The sequence below is a fragment of the Acinonyx jubatus genome, chromosome E2, assembly GCF_027475565.1.
Source record: "Acinonyx jubatus isolate Ajub_Pintada_27869175 chromosome E2, VMU_Ajub_asm_v1.0, whole genome shotgun sequence".
Lineage (NCBI taxonomy): Eukaryota > Metazoa > Chordata > Mammalia > Carnivora > Felidae > Acinonyx > Acinonyx jubatus.
This window is the reverse complement of record NC_069396.1, coordinates 26,854,610-26,870,322: the sequence shown is the minus strand read 5'-3', so window position 1 is coordinate 26,870,322 and position 15,713 is coordinate 26,854,610.

The following is a 15,713-nucleotide window of genomic DNA, read 5'->3' as shown; positions in this document are numbered from 1 at the left end:
GTGGCCTATTCACGGCCTGGAACGGGGCCTGGTTCAGAGCAAATGTTCAATACATATTTACTGAGTGAAGCAATCAATCAGTCAAGGAGAACTAGTTACCAAACTTGTAAATAATTAATGAGATTCCGGGCAACAAATTGGGCATCACTCAAAAACCAATCAACCCCTGTCTCAGGCTCTGCCATTTTATCAACAATAAGGCAACAACAGCAATAGAAATAAAAATTCAATAACTCCATCTCATAATTCAATTCAATAAAAGCAGTTTAAGAACACAAGTCACTTGGGCATTTATTCAAAGCCCTTGGCATTTGCTATCTCTTTTCATTGTGACAACCCAGTGAGATGGTCCGTCACTCCCATCTGAATAGGGTCCAGTCACTGAGGTTTCAGAAATGTTTTGTGACTTGCCCAGGGTCACACAGCCAGTATAGGGCAGAGCCAATGTCCTCACGCTGGGCCACACAATTGTATTCAATTCCTCCAAATAAACATCATGGAGCACTTACTGTGTAGGAGAAACCCTGTGAGAAAGAGTTTCAAAGACAGATGATCTCATAGGCAAATTGAGATGTTTCAGATAAAAGGATTTTCAAAGAATTCTGAACTACCTGACGGAGATCCAACCATAGTATCGTCAGAAGGTGAATATAAATCATTTACTGAGCGCTTCCTTTCCACCAGATGCTGCGCTATGCACTTCACATGTATTACCTCATTACTGTGTGTTATTATCCCCACTTTACAAATGAGCAAACTGAGGCATGGGATGATTACGTAACTTGCTCAAGGTCCTACGGCCACGAAGTGACGGAGCTGGGTGCTCAACTCGGCCTTAGCTCAACAGATACTCACCACAGGAAAAACCTAGTACTCTGTGAAATCTTGTCAGTTGGCAGGAGTTTCTGAGTACAGAAGATACTAGATATACCTAAATCTGGCCACCTTGAGACGTGTTTGCAGGACTTGAAGGAAAACATCCATGCTCCTTTCTGGAGAAGGTTATTTCCTTTATCTAAAGACAATATAACCCCCTTGGCAACATCTGGTAGCCGTCCTTACCTGTAAACTATGGCCCGTTGGCTCTGAGACCAGGATGCTTCCTAGGGAGGGGGCTTGAAGCTCGGCAAGAACAGCTCGGTTGGAGACGCAGGGTCCAGGCCAGTGCCAGCCGTGACAGCCAGGGGCCTCTTCCTGGCCTGCACTGGGGTCTCTCTCCCCCTCCTCTCTCTGCCCCCTCCGCAGGACCCAGCTGTTCGAGCTCAGCCACACCAGGGCTGGAACCACAAACATGGCAGCCTGTGGCCCGGCTTGCTCTGTCAGGCTGTGGGAGAAGAAGCTTCCAAATTGGAGCCTGTAATAGCCTGTGCCCTGGAATTTTCTGCTTGGTTCACCAATTCCTCGCTGGACCAGACGTAGCTTTGGTGCTGAACAAGGCGGCCATTCAGTCTTTAGTGCGGCAATTAAAAGGCTTTGAGGGCAGGCTCTCCTTCAGCCTCCAGGGACCGATTTGGGTCGCAAGCAAGGGTCCTGAAATGTTGTCTTCTGGGTTTTCTAGCCGGTGTGTCTCCTTTGAGGTCCATTCAGTTTTGAGAAGAATTGGTATTGTGGCAGAACGGGGCAGGGCGGGGGGGGGGGGGGGGTGGGTGGCAAGAATAAAGTTAATTAGGCTCCTGACATTCAAGTGGGAACGCAAGATGTCCACAAGTGAACCCTGATTCTCATCTCCCCCCAAATCCTGCTTCACCCCCAGCCTTCCCACTCCAGCTAATAGTAGCTGCCTCCCTCCCATGACTTGTGGACTCCTCCTTTCTTTCACACCACCACCTCCACAGCTCCCACCTTCCCTGCCTGACACCTACAGTTGGCTCCAGTCCCTGACTCACTACTGTTACGTCTCGGCTCGGCAGCCAGACCGTCATGCTTAAATCAGAGTCGAATCAACTCACTCCTGCTCAGAGCCTTTGATGGCCTCCATATCCCTTGGGAGTAAATGCCCAAGTCTCACAGGGGCTCTCGAGGCCTCTCTGCTCTGAACTTGCCACCGCTCTATACTCCTCCACCCTGCTCTTGACATCCACTGGGCACCCTCAAGGCCTTTGCACTGACTGTTTCCTCTACCTGGGTACCCTTTCCCCAGATATCCACATGGCTCAGATTCTTTTCTCAAGGAGATGGAGCCTGACAGCCTTACCATTCCTCACCCCCTTCTTCCATCTTTGCCCTCCCATGTCCGCCACCTTGCCTTAGTTTTCCCTTCATAGCACTCAATACCCCTGGCATGCTAAATGATATATTTAGTGGTTGTACCCAATGTTCAGGTCTGTTCTTCTCTATGAGGGGGAGTAAGTCATACAGGGTGGGGATCTTTGCCTATTTTGTTTGCCGTTGTATCTCAGGCAGCTGTACAGAGCCTGGCACGTGGAGGGGGCTCAGTAAAGTTGTGACAGGAAGGGGAGGCCCTTCGAGACACAGAATTTCTGTCAAACCAAGATGAGATAGAGCACAGAGGAAATGTTTTGGATTGTCCAACTCTTCAGGGAGCTTAGAAGGGAAAGAGGGAGTGAGGGAGGGGCTGGAGACCAGGTAAACACCCTCTCCCCCCACATAGCGACTTATAAGCCTATGCCCACCCCCGCTCCAACAGAGAAGGGAGGTCCTTGACCTCTAGGGGCCCTTAGCTAGGTGCAGGGAGAGCTCCACCCGTGTCCCTGGATGGGGCTGGGCAGTGGAGGACTCCCTCCACCCACTGGGTCCTCAGTAGGCAGGGCTCCTGGCTCCAAACCCAATATCAGGCTGGGAGAAGCAGACAGAGAGGTAGGGTACATCTTTCCCTACCTGTGGCCTCCCAGGCGCCTCCAACCTGGACACCAGGCTTTCCAGGCAGTCAGCTTTTCTAAATAAACATGTTGATTGCTGAAGAAAGAGAACGGTACAGAGTGATCCTAGCAGAAGCAAGCTGTCTGCAGGTGCTGGAATATAGTGTCCTGTTGGGAAACGTAGCCTTCCAAGCCGGAGCGGCCCCGTCTCTTGTCCGACCCAACCTGGCCCCAACTCTTTAATGAATCTGGTCACAGACAGCCGGTCTCCCTCCTCTCTCTCCCTCTCCATCTGGGTGTTAAGGCGCAAAGCAGATTAGAAATGTCACTCGCGTGGCTGGCCCCAAGCTGCACCGTCGGTCCACACTCGTTCCGTTCCGACAAGTGTAATTTCCTTCCCCAAACAAACACTCAGGTGTTGGGTTCTGAAAATCTTCTCCTTATATGAATTTCATGAGCCCAACTATGACCTGGGGTAACTCTTTTACGAGCAGAACAAAGAAATGATCAATCAAAAGGAGTTTGTTTTCCTTTGTGACTCCGAATAGAGTCTGTACGTGCAGAACACAGATGGGACCCGCCCAGCTTTCTGTTGTAGGTGGGGCAGGTACATCCTGTAAGAGGGTCTGCCGAAGAGATGAGCGTGTAAGAGAATTTTAAAGCTTCTTTTCCTTCATCTTATTGTTCAAGAGTATATATTTCAGATTAAGGCCAGATGCCAGAAGATTCCTTCACAGAGCAATTTTGAAACACTCTGGGGGCACCTGGTTAGCTCAGCCAGTAGAGCATGAGCCTCTTGATCTCAGGGTTGTGAGTTTGAGCCCCATGTTGGGTGTAGAGATTACAAAAAAAAAGAAAATTAACTTGGGGCACCTGGGTGGCTCAGCCGGTTGAGTGTCCGACTTCAACTCAGGTCGTGATCGTACAGCTTGTGAGTTCAAGCCCCACGTCGGGCTCTGTGCTGACAGCTCAGAGCCTGGAGCCTGCTTCGGATTTTGTGTCTCCCTCTCTCTCTGCCCCTCCCCCGCTCATGCTCTGTCTCTCTCTCTCAAAAATAAATAAACATTTAAAAAAATTGACTTAAAAAAAGAATCTGAAAACTTATTGTTGTAGCATCTTTGTCTTTAAAAATAAATCAGAAACCAAAGTTTTAATATTAAGTCATTTTTTTATCCAATACCTCAAAATTGCCACACATTTGAGGGAGTCTACTAGAGTTACTAGCTCATTTGTGTCCACTTGGGTGTTCATTTGTTATTTTGATGCCCTTGGGAAGTAAGAGGTGTCTGGGAGTCATTGTTTTCTTTAGTATAAAGCTGGGAGTGAACAAGATGTGATTTATCTGATTGAAGAAGGACCACACAGAGAGATGAAATTCAGGACCCGTGTTAAGACGCCTAGTGAATCTCATTTTCTATTCTGTGTGCAGACCACCAAAGCATCTCTCTCGCTAAACAGAAACCCTAAGAATCACTACATAGTGTTTTTAACAAAAAGATGTACTGCGTCTTTATGCTTATGATACTTTCAGGCAGCCTGAAGGAAAAACTGTGGAGGTTCAGACGTAATTGTTCATGTTTGTGAAAATTCTGCTAGAAGAAAAAAAAAATCTAAAGAATTTAGATTCCCTGGAGACAGTGATCTTCAACTTTATTTTGTGTAAGGAAAATAGTCACAGAAAACTAAGCTTTGTAAGAATTCTATGATGATTTAATGTCATCGTTTTTTCCCCTCGATGAAACATTAATCCAAAAGTCCTAAAATGGTTCTCCCCTCAGATTCATGATAAGTAACCCACTTTTTATGTGCTTTTTAACAAGCAGAAAACAATAGTACTGAGTGATCAGATGGTAGGAGGGATTAGCAAAGAGGTTAGCAATAAGCTTTAGAGGTTTATACCTATAGCTCCATTAGTCTGAAACTGGGTCTCCTATTGGTGGAGACAAAAACCCTATTAACCAATTCAAGGCAAATACCATAACAACTTCTTAGTAATTGGTGGTCCCAGCAGAAAGGGTGAATTGTAAATAAGCCCAGAAATGAAACCCAGGTTTTCACTCATCAACGTATTGCTTGCAGATCGGGTTCATTGCGATAAATTACCTTGTAGAAAATGATGAGGCAAATTTACCCCAGGTCAACTGTGATAAACTTCTCTGTGTGCGTATCTGTGAAGGCACTGTCTTTGCCGTTACTGATGGAATTCTGTTAAACACTTATTAATGTGCTCGGTGGGTACGTAGTGGCACTTTAAGAATCTGAAGGTCAGGGGGGCGCTTGGGTGGGCTCAGTCGGTTAAGCATCGGACTGTTCATTTTGGCTTAGTTCATGATCTTGAGGTTGTGAGATGGAGCCCGAGTTGGACTCTGTACTGACAGGGTGGATCGCTTGGGATTCTCTCTCTCTCCCTCTCTCTCTCTCTCTCTGCTCCTCTCCTACACCGCTCCCCAAATAAATAAACTTAAAAAAAAAAACCTGAAAGTCATTATAGCCTTTTAAACTACAGTTAGTACCTTTTGTCTTATGAAGGGAAGGACACAAAATTCATGCTTCTGGACTAGAAGATGTTGGCTAGAGTTACCTTTAAAGTTCCTCACAGCATGACGTCAAAATTCAAAGGCTTTCACTCTTGTTTGTAATGGGAAATTTTTTTAAGGGGGAAGCTTTATTTAGGGAGAGAGAATTTTCTTTTCCTCCTTCACTTAGCGATGAACATCTGAGTAAAACACACTTGGAAAATATAAGGACGCACCTGAGATTTGTGACTTCTTTAAAGAATGAGTCATCCATTGTGCTGGGAACTCAGCAGGACATTGTCAGTCTAGAAATTCATATGCTTTGGTTTCAGGAAATTTCCTGTGTTATATCTCTGATATTTTCCTTCCTTCCATTTTCTTGGTTTTCTCTGGAATTCCCTTGGATCCCCCTTTGGCATTTCTAATTTGATTCTACCTTTCTTTTCTCTTCTATGTATCATCTCTATCTTCTTGTTCCAGCTCCTGAGAAATTTCCTCAACCCTATCTTCCAACGTACCTATCGATTCCCCCACCTCACATATTTTTTTAAGTTTAAGACAGAAACAGCATGAGCAGGATGGGGGAGAGAGAGAGGGAGAGAGAGAGAATCCCAAGCAGGCTCCACGCTGTCAGCACAGAACCTGATGTGGGGCTCACACTCATGAAACTGTGAGATCACGACCTGAGCCAAAACAGAGAGTTGGACGCTTAACCAACTGAGCCACCCAGGCGCCCTGTATTTGTTTAATTCCCCAGAGATTTTTCTTGTTTTTTGAATATTTATTTATTAATTTATTGCACTCCAAGCATGCAATTGCGTCTCATCTCTCTGGGACTATTAATTATAGGGTTTGGGTTTTCTCTTTCTCTGTCTCCTGCCATCTGGATTGCCTGTTTTCTCTTTCTTTTTTCCTGTGTGCTTTGTGTTGGTATCTATTTGTCAGCCAGACTTCCTATTAGATTATTCTTGACTCTCTGTTCATGTTTACAGATGGAGTATTACAAAGGCAATTGGAAGCTGTTTGTGTGGGTGGAGCTTCTGGTTGGAGGACTTCCTAACAGGTGATGGCTGGGACATTTCACTGGAGAGACTCGATTGTCAGTTTTATTAGGTCCTTTCTCTTGAGCTGGTCAATTTCCCCACAAGCACATAGTCCCATCTCCTGCAGAGGTTGGATATAATCCTGGGTGCTGGTATTCTGAGACCTGAGAGAGAAGGAGGCCAGAGGTCTCATTGTTCAGAGTCAGATTTTGACTTAATCCCTGTTTGGTGTTCGATGCCTCATCAGCCCACTCCTCCATGCCAGGTCTTTCTAAGTCCAGATTTCTTGACACCTTTTGTCCAATGTTTGCCCTCTTCTATTATCTCCATCCTTATAGGTTTTTACATTTTACACCTTTTACAGTCATTTCATTCAGGTTCAGGAAGGGATGGAAATAGATGCGTATGCTCAAGCCCTTATGCTTAACTAGAAGTCTTACACGTTCATTTTTACTTCAAGGGGGTTGGTGCAATGCGCATTCATGTTAGGAACAATAATTTTCCGTAAGTTCCAATGGGCCCAAGTGGGAAGGAGTAAAGAAAACACACGTGCCAAAAGAATTTTTGCATTCCACTCCAAGTGGTGGAATATCTATTCTAAGTGGACTGTGCAAAGTTTAAAATTTTTTTGTAGAATATTTCTTTGAATAGAAAATCTAGAACTTTTTTGTATAGAACTGAAACTAGCATGCCCTAATATATAAATAAAGAAATTTTTTGTATAGGAGAACTGTACAAAGAAATATAATGAAACATCCAATAGATAAATTTAAATGGTATACAAAAAAAAATGTCCAAATAACCTAAAAGGAAAGGTAAATAGAAAAACAAAAACTGGAGAGGACAATAGAAAGCAAATAATAAAACGGTAGACCTAAATTCAAATATAACAATAATTACATTAAACGTAGATAGTCTAAACATATGGATTAAAAGACAGAAACTGTTAAATTGGAATTTTAAAAAGATCTAACTATGCAGCCTGTAAGAAACCTACTTTACGTATAGTGATGTAGGTATATTAAAAGCGTAAAGATGCAAAAATACAAACCATGCTGACAGAAAGCTGGAGTGGCTACAGCAATATCAGACAAAGCAAATTTAGAGCAAGGAAATTTCCGGGGAAAAAGACAGACGTTAGATAATGATAAGAGGGTCAACTTACCGAGAAAATGTAACAATCTTCACTGCATATGCACCTGGGATCAGAGCTTCAAAACGCAGGCAGCAAAAACTGATAGAACAAAATGGACAAAATGGACAAATCCCAAATTATAGTTAGAAACTTCAACACATCTCTCAGTAATTAATAGAACAATTGGCAGAAGATCATCAAGGATATAGAAGTGAGTATCATCATCAGCCAACTGACTCTTATTAACATTTATGGAATATTCCACCCCGTAAGAGTAGAACACACATTCGTTTGAAGTGCCCATAGAGGGTTCTCCATGAATGACTGTGTTCTGGGTCATAAAACAAACTTTAATAATTGTTAAAGAATTTAAATCCCATAAAGTATGTTCTCTGACCATATAGGAATTAAACTAGAAATCAATAGAAAATATCTGGAAGATCTCTAAGTATTTGGAAATTAAACACATTTCTAAATAATACATGAATCAAAACCGAAGTCTCAATAGAAATTAGAAAATACTTGAAATGGAATGAAAATGGAAACGCAACATACGAAGTTTGTAGGATGAAAACAAGAGGTGCTTCAAGGCAAATGTATAGGTGTTTACATTAGAAAAGGTCTCAGTCCCGAAAGCAAAGCTTCCACCTTAAGAAACAAGGATAAGAATAGGGGCACCTGGGTGGTTCAGTCAGTTAAGTGTCCAACTTCAGCTCAGGTCATAATCTCACAGTTTGGAGCCCCGCATCAGGCTCTGTGCTGACAGCTCAGAGCCTGGAGCCTGCTCTTGACTCCGTCTCTCCCTCTCTCAAAAACAACAACAAAAAAAAATGTTAAAAGAAACAAGGATAAGAATAAAATAAATCTAAATCTGAAGCAAGCAAAAGCAAGAAAATAATAAAGTTAAGAGCAGAAATCAATAAAATTTAAACTGGAAAAATGATAGAGAAAAGCCAATCAAACCAAAAGCTAGTTTTTTGAAAAGATCAATAAAACTGATCCACTTCTACGCAGATGGACAAAGGAAAAAAGAGAGTAGCCAGAAATCACCAATATCAGAAATGAGACCCCCTGCCGACATTTCAGGGATAATACTAAGGAAATATTACAAACAACTCTACCCACATAAGTTTGACAACTTTGATGAAATGGACCAATTCCTTAAAACCACAAATTACCAAAACTCACCCAAGAAGAAATGGACACACTAAACAGTTATATATCTGTTATAAGGAATTAAATTTACAGTCAAATCCTTCTGGAAAAACAAAACCAAACAAAACAAAAATTCAGGACCAGATGTTCACTGGGGAATTCTACCAAATATTTGGAGAAGATGTCAGACCAGCTCTGCACAATCTCTTCCAGAAAATAGGCACGAGACACCTCCCAAGTACCTTTATGAGGCCAGCATCACGGAAACCAATGAGCCCAGAATTTGGTATTAGTAATATCAGTAACATTTCATATGTCATAAAATCCATTTTCTAAAGATAGGTCAAGGCTTTACTTTCCAGGTAGGGTGGCGCAGGCCCACCCTCCCTGGTGCTGTGTGTCTTTCCAAGGAACTCCAGAGGGAAGTGCGTATTATCCTGGTTGTTGCCAGCCTCCCCAGGAAACAGAGTGAACCTGAAGGCCAGGCATCAGCATCCCTGAGACGCCAGCCCTCCCTCCTTGGGAAAGCGTATTTCTGAACCTTGCTCTCAGTCCCCTGACTTCAGCCTGGGCCTCCTGAAATTCTTCTCTCATTTTTCACTTCCCAGAGTCTCCTTGGACCCCACCTCCCCTGCCTCCCCAAACCCCAACAAAAATTTCCTTTCTCTGCCTTTTCAAATTAACTTAACACTTAGCAAGCAGAGAACTGTAGTTTAGTTTGGTCTCAGAGCCTCACTGCGCAACCTGAAGGTCCATCGATAAAATGTCCCCAGGATGAAGAGCACGCTTCCGCTTGATGAAACTTTCTTTTTCCCAGAGTTCAGAAGCAGCTGAACAGCTTTTAGGTTTGTGTTTTGTCATTGTTTTTGTCTCATTTGTTTTTATTTTTTCCTTCCTGTCCCATAGTAGACGGACATGTGATGTTGAGTTTTGTGCACCACTCGTAGAGAAATGGAGTGCACAACGTGGCAGCCGGCATTGTCTTTCTCTGTTACTCTGCTCCTGGTGGGTCGTTAAATGCCGCTTACTTTCTACTGCTCACGAATTCACAAGCACACCTTTTTTTTATCCCTCGCTCCCTTGAAAATTTTAAGAAAAAAAAATATATATAACTGAATTCTCAAAACAAACTTAGTGTCCATTTGTATCAAGACAGACAAATGCATAAATAAATTTTACCAAATATTCTCTGGGTTTATGGAAAAGAAGGTAAACAAACAGACACTTTTGCTTTATATTCTTGTAGTCTTTTTTTTTTTTAATTTTTTTTTTCAAATTTTTGGGACAGAGAGAGACAGAGCATGAACGGGGCAGGGGCAGAGAGAGAGGGAGACACAGAATCAGAAACAGGCTCCAGGCTCCGAGCCATCAGCCCAGAGCCCGACGCGGGGCTCGAACTCACGGAGTGCGAGATCGTGACCTGGCTGAAGTCGGACGCTTAACCGACTGCGCCACCCAGGCACCCCACATTCTTGTAGTCTTAAAGTAATATATAGGACCATGGCCACCTCAGAGTTAGATTTTCTCAAAGCCATGTCTGCCCTACCTACCACTTTTACTGGGGTGGGCAAAAAGATTCAGAGAGGAGAGACCAAGCCTTTCCAGAAATGTCTTCACTAAAGACACTTATTTTCCACACGCCAAAAATAGTTCACTAATGTGTGCTCTCTGCTTATTTTCCCTGCTTCCACTTCCAAATTTGAGAAAAGTTCAGCAGAGCAGTTAAAATGGCATGCTGACTTTAGTTAGGAATAAAAAGGCAGTAGTGAAAGAGATACACTAATTATAACTGTTCTCACCCCAAGCTTTCAGAAGCTCCCCCAGGGGGCTCATTCATCCCCACCGAGCTGCTACAGACCCCAAGATTATGTTGTCTACACTGGCCTTAGAAATTCCCCCACACCGTTCCCCTTCCACACCCTGAGTGATAGACAGTGAGAATGAGGGCGGGGGGGTGGGGAATGTGTAGGTAACTAAATACCCTGAACTACTGGTTTTATTTCAAAATACGTGACCTACAAAACAACAAACACGCAAACAAGTAAACCACGAGTGCGGCAGATGAAGGGCTCCTCATGCCTACCAAGGAAATCACCTAAGGGCAGAGTGAAGGGTAGAAAATCAAACTGGGCATACGAATGAAATTAACTTATGTGTTTGCACTCATCACCATGATCAATTCATCTCAACGTCCTTCCCTCTGATTCCTCCGATGACTAACTTGTCAGTCTCCTAGATCCCACAGGGTCGACTGGGGTGAAGAGCATCCCTGGAAGCTCTCAAGGAGACGTCACCAGTGGCAGGAAGAACCGTGGTCCAGGGAGCTGGCACTTCCCCAGCAGTCGCTGGTGATGTGGCACGTTCACCATGGTACAAAGGGGGCAGGGCGGGCACAAGGGTACAATGTGAGCAACATAACCTTTTCCTACAGGCAAAGTCGTCTCCAGCTCAGGGAATGGCAGTACGGGAGTGTGTAAGGACCATCAAAGAGTGAGAATGAGCTTCGGGGTGCAAATCCTGGTGGGCTGGGCTATCTCGGGCTGCCTGTGTCCGGGATCTCTTCTGTTGTTCCTCACAGGTCACCTCAGAGACGTTTCCCTTAACCTCTTTCTAAACTAAGTACAGTAAAACCTTGGTTTGCAAGCGTAATTTGTTCCGGAAACATGCTTGTAATCCAAAGTGCTTGTATGTCAAAGCGGATTTCCCCATAAGAAATAATGGAAACTCAGACAATTCATCCTGCAACCCAAAAATATCCATATGAAAATGATTACAATACTGTCATATAATACAAAATAATAAAGGAAATACAAAATCTAAAGAAAAATAAACAAATTAGCCTGCACTTACCTTGGAAAACGTCCGTGGCTGGTGTGAGGGAGACAAGAGAGAGGAGGGTTATTGTGTAGGACGACTTTCACCATCATTAACGGAATCACTGCTATCTATTGGCTCAATGGAATCTTTTTCTTTTCGTGCAATTTTAACAGGGAACCTATGCAATAACACTTGCTTTTGCCTCCTTTTCAGGATTTTGCAGAAATGTGACATTGCAGTGACAATCACCCACAATCCCGAGTGAGAGAGAGACCCATTGGCTCAGTTGTGAGGATGTGATGCTCGGTGACACTCGTATTGCAAGATATCGCTCGTTTATCAAGTTAAAATGTATTAGAAATGTTTGCCCATCTTGCGGAACACTCGCAGAACAAGTTACTTGCAGTCCAGGGTTTTACTGTGCTTAGTTAATGCACGTGTGAATGAAGAAATGGGGCCCACTGGGGAGTTGAATTTCTTCCTTTGTAATGAGGACAGTCAATGGGGGCAGACCTTCACTGAGCCCCCATAATGTGCTGGCTCAGAGTGAGGCTCTGAGGGTATGGTAGGGAGCCAAAGAGAGGAGCTGAGGTGAACTTTCTTGGCAGGGGAGGATCCCTGAGGATTAGAGACAAAATGCTAAAAATGCCTGACACTGGTAAGGGAGTAAGCCTTCGATAAATAGGAACTTTTATTACCTCTTAAAGGAAACACCGAACTTGGAAATCTATGCAAATGAAACAAAGAAATTATCGTGTGCTTAGAACATTTTAAGGGTCCTCATTTTTAAAAAAATTTTTAAATGTTTATTTTGAGAGAGAGAGAGAGAGACAGAGTATGAGTGGGGGAGGGGAAGAGAGAGAGGAAGACACAATCTGAAGCAGGCTCCAGGCTGTGAGCTGTCAGCATAGAGCCGTCACAGGGCTTGAACTCACAAACCATGAGATCATGACCTGAGCCGAAGTCAGAAACTTAACCAACAGCCACCCAGGCACCCCTCAAGGGTCTTCATTTTATCCAGGCCTTTGCTTCTCCTCTTTCCACCCACAGCCCCTCCCACCCCCATCCTCACCCCCAGGACACATTTGAAATGTAATTCCATTCACAGGACGTTTAATTTGAGTGATGTTCACAGTAGTAACAAATATAATTAGTGCTTGAGTAGGACAAAGGGAACACAGGATGGCTCTGGACTTGGAGATTCTTAAAAAGACAAGCCCCTCCAGGGGAAAGTGGCAGCTCAGAGCCTACCCAGAGCAGCCCCCGTCAATGGCCCCAAAAGTCCTGCCCCTCCAGCTATAAGAAAAGGTCCTGCAACCCACAAGGTGGGCCACTTCCGGCTGGTCTTGGTCGTGGTGGGTCCAGGAGAGAGAAATAATGTCTTCAGTCATCAGTGGTGGTAGCCAGAAGAGAAAAGTTCTGGTGGAAGCAGATTTGGACAGCTAAGAGGAAAACATCAGTAGCATGTTCCAGAAGAGGAAGGAGATGACAAAGGGGGCCAGGGGAGGTCTGTTTCTCCCTAATTCTTATCAGGCAGTGCTGGGGGAGGTGGGGAACAGGGGTTCTCCATCCTTTTATCCTTTTATGGGGGGAGTGCACTATGGGAGGATTTTCTGTCCTTTAATTTGGAATGCCATTAAATTGCATTTTAAAAATATTTCAAAGGTGTCATCCAAGTAATATGTGCATTTAATTAAAAATTAATTTCATCAACGCTTCGTAAGTAAATCAAGCACGAGACCTGTAACAAGCCTCTAAAGATATTGGTTACAACCCGAATCACCTTGGATGAGGGCTTCAGAGTCTGAAGCCCTGCTTCCAGGATTGCCAGCCACAGCTTTGCCCCTGCCCTTTGGGCTCAGCCACAGCCTGCAGCTACCCAGCAACCCACCTTCCCCCATGCTCTCTTCCCTGCCTCCCATTTCTCAGCCTACAAGCCCTTGTGTCCTTCAGCCTCTAATATTATCTCCCACAAATCTTCCCTTTCAGCTCCTCAAGCAGCTGCTTGCACATTCCTCCAAGTGACCAAAGCATACTATAATCACCTCTTTTATAGCATCTTTGATTTAGGGTGTGATTTTTTTTTCCATTTCTGTATTTCTTAAGAGAATATGAATTCATAGAACCCTTGTCTAATTTTTTAAAAATTCCCAGTGCCTAGCATTGTGCAAAACAAAAGGTAAGTATCCAGGGGTGCCTGGTTGGCTTAATTAAGCATCCAACTCTTGATTTCAGCTCAGGTCACGATCCCAGGGTCATGGGATCATGCCCCAAGTCAGGCTGCATGCTTGGCGTGGAACCTGCTTAGAATTCTCCACCACCCACCACCAACTCTCTCTCAAAATAAAATTAAAAAAACAAAAACCAAAAGGTAAGTGTTCAATAGCTGCTTTGTAGATGTATGAATGAGTGAATGAATGAATGAATTAACGGTACCCTGCAGATGCCAGAATGCTCCTTCTGCGAACTGAATCTGACCATGTCTCTCTCTGAATTACATTCGTTCCCGGGCTCCTTCTCTGGCCATGAGTTTACATGGGAGCTGTTAACAAACAAGAAACAAACAAACAAAATGAAGTAGGAACAGAAGGGGAGAAGTGGAGGGGACTCTGGCAAATTACTTATTTTCACGGAGTTTCTATTTCCTCACTCGGGAAACAAAAGTGCTGCCAGAAGGAGCTTTAAAGGAATCTTCCAGTTCTCCAATTACAGCTGGCCGGGCTCCAGAACAACTGTTCTCCTGAGTCCTGGCAGCTATAACCCGAGTCTTAGCACCATCTAGTGATAAAGAGCTCCAGTAGCAATGGGGAGAAAGGCTGGGGAATGGGGACCGACTGTAGGCTCAAGAAGGAAACCCTGAGCTTAATTATTTTATAAAGCAGCAAGAAATTAGGTCAAATGTGAAGTTAGCCGAGAGGCCCAACTTGGGTGACTCAGAGTCCTTTCTGTTGGTGATGGCTTAATGAGTAAATCTCAGAACATGTAAGAAACAGCCAACTAGGATCCTTAAAACATGAAAAAGTCAAGAAAACAACACCTGTGTGCCGTGGTCCACTTGTTCCTTTTTTAAGTTACCGCTTGTCCCGATTAACTCTTTTCCTTGGGAGGAAATGTACTTTTGAGGAACCAATGGTGTAGAACTCTGAAAACCCAATAAAAGCACAAATTATTTCATTAAGAGTATATATGTCTTTTCAAATATCTTTTTTTTTTTTAACCTTCACCAGAGTGGGATGAAAGAAATGTTAAAAATCCCGGGTGCCTGGGTGGCTCAGTTGGTTAAGCCTCAGACTTTGGCTCAGGTCATGATCTCACGGTTCATGAGTTCAAGCCCTGCGTCAGGCTCTGCACTGGTGTTGTGGAGCCTGCTTTCAATTCTCTCTCTTCCCCTCTCTCTCTCTCTCTGCCCCTTCCCCATTTGAGTTCTCTCTCTCTCTCTCTCAAAAATAAATAAACTTTAAAAGAAAGTCTTTAAAAAAAAGAAGAAGAAAGAAATGTTAAAAACCCAAACATGTCAGGGCACCTGGGTGGCTCAGTCGGTTAAGTGTCTGACCACAGCTCAGTTCATGTTCTTGCTGTTCACAAGTTCGAGCCCCATGTCAGGCTCTGTGCTGATAGCTTACAGCCTGGAGCCTGCTTCAGATTCTGTGTCTCCCTCTTCTTCTGCCCCTCCCCTGTTCATACTCTATCTCTCTGTCTCTCAAAAATAAATAAACGTTAAAAAAAATCCAAATATGGTTGACTAGCAATATAGAAAATATTAAAGACAATTCTGGGAGAAGGAAAACAATATCAAAAACTTTAGTGCTTATGGAATGCTCGTGGGCACATCCCCTTAAAACTCACCAAAACATTTTATCAACCTGATCTTTGCTTTCTAAATTACTTTCTGGTTGCCAAAAGCAAGACTCAACCAACCAACGGAACAAATAAACACAGGTTTTTGGTTTTTGGTTTTTTTTAATCGAAAACTGAAGGAGAATGATGCGGTGTCTTTGCTGTATGATCTGTCCCCAGGAGCCGTGCTCCTGAGACCACCTTCTGGGCAAAGCAAACATTTAAAAGGGTGGCTGCTTTACAGACACTTGAGGGAAGAAGGGCCTTTGAGTGGGGAGCAAGACTGACCGGTCCTATGTATAAACTGTCTCTGAAGGCAGATCCCATTGTAGAGCATAATCACATTCGCCAAAAAGTAATCTACATCTGCAGAGCGCATGACTCTATAAAC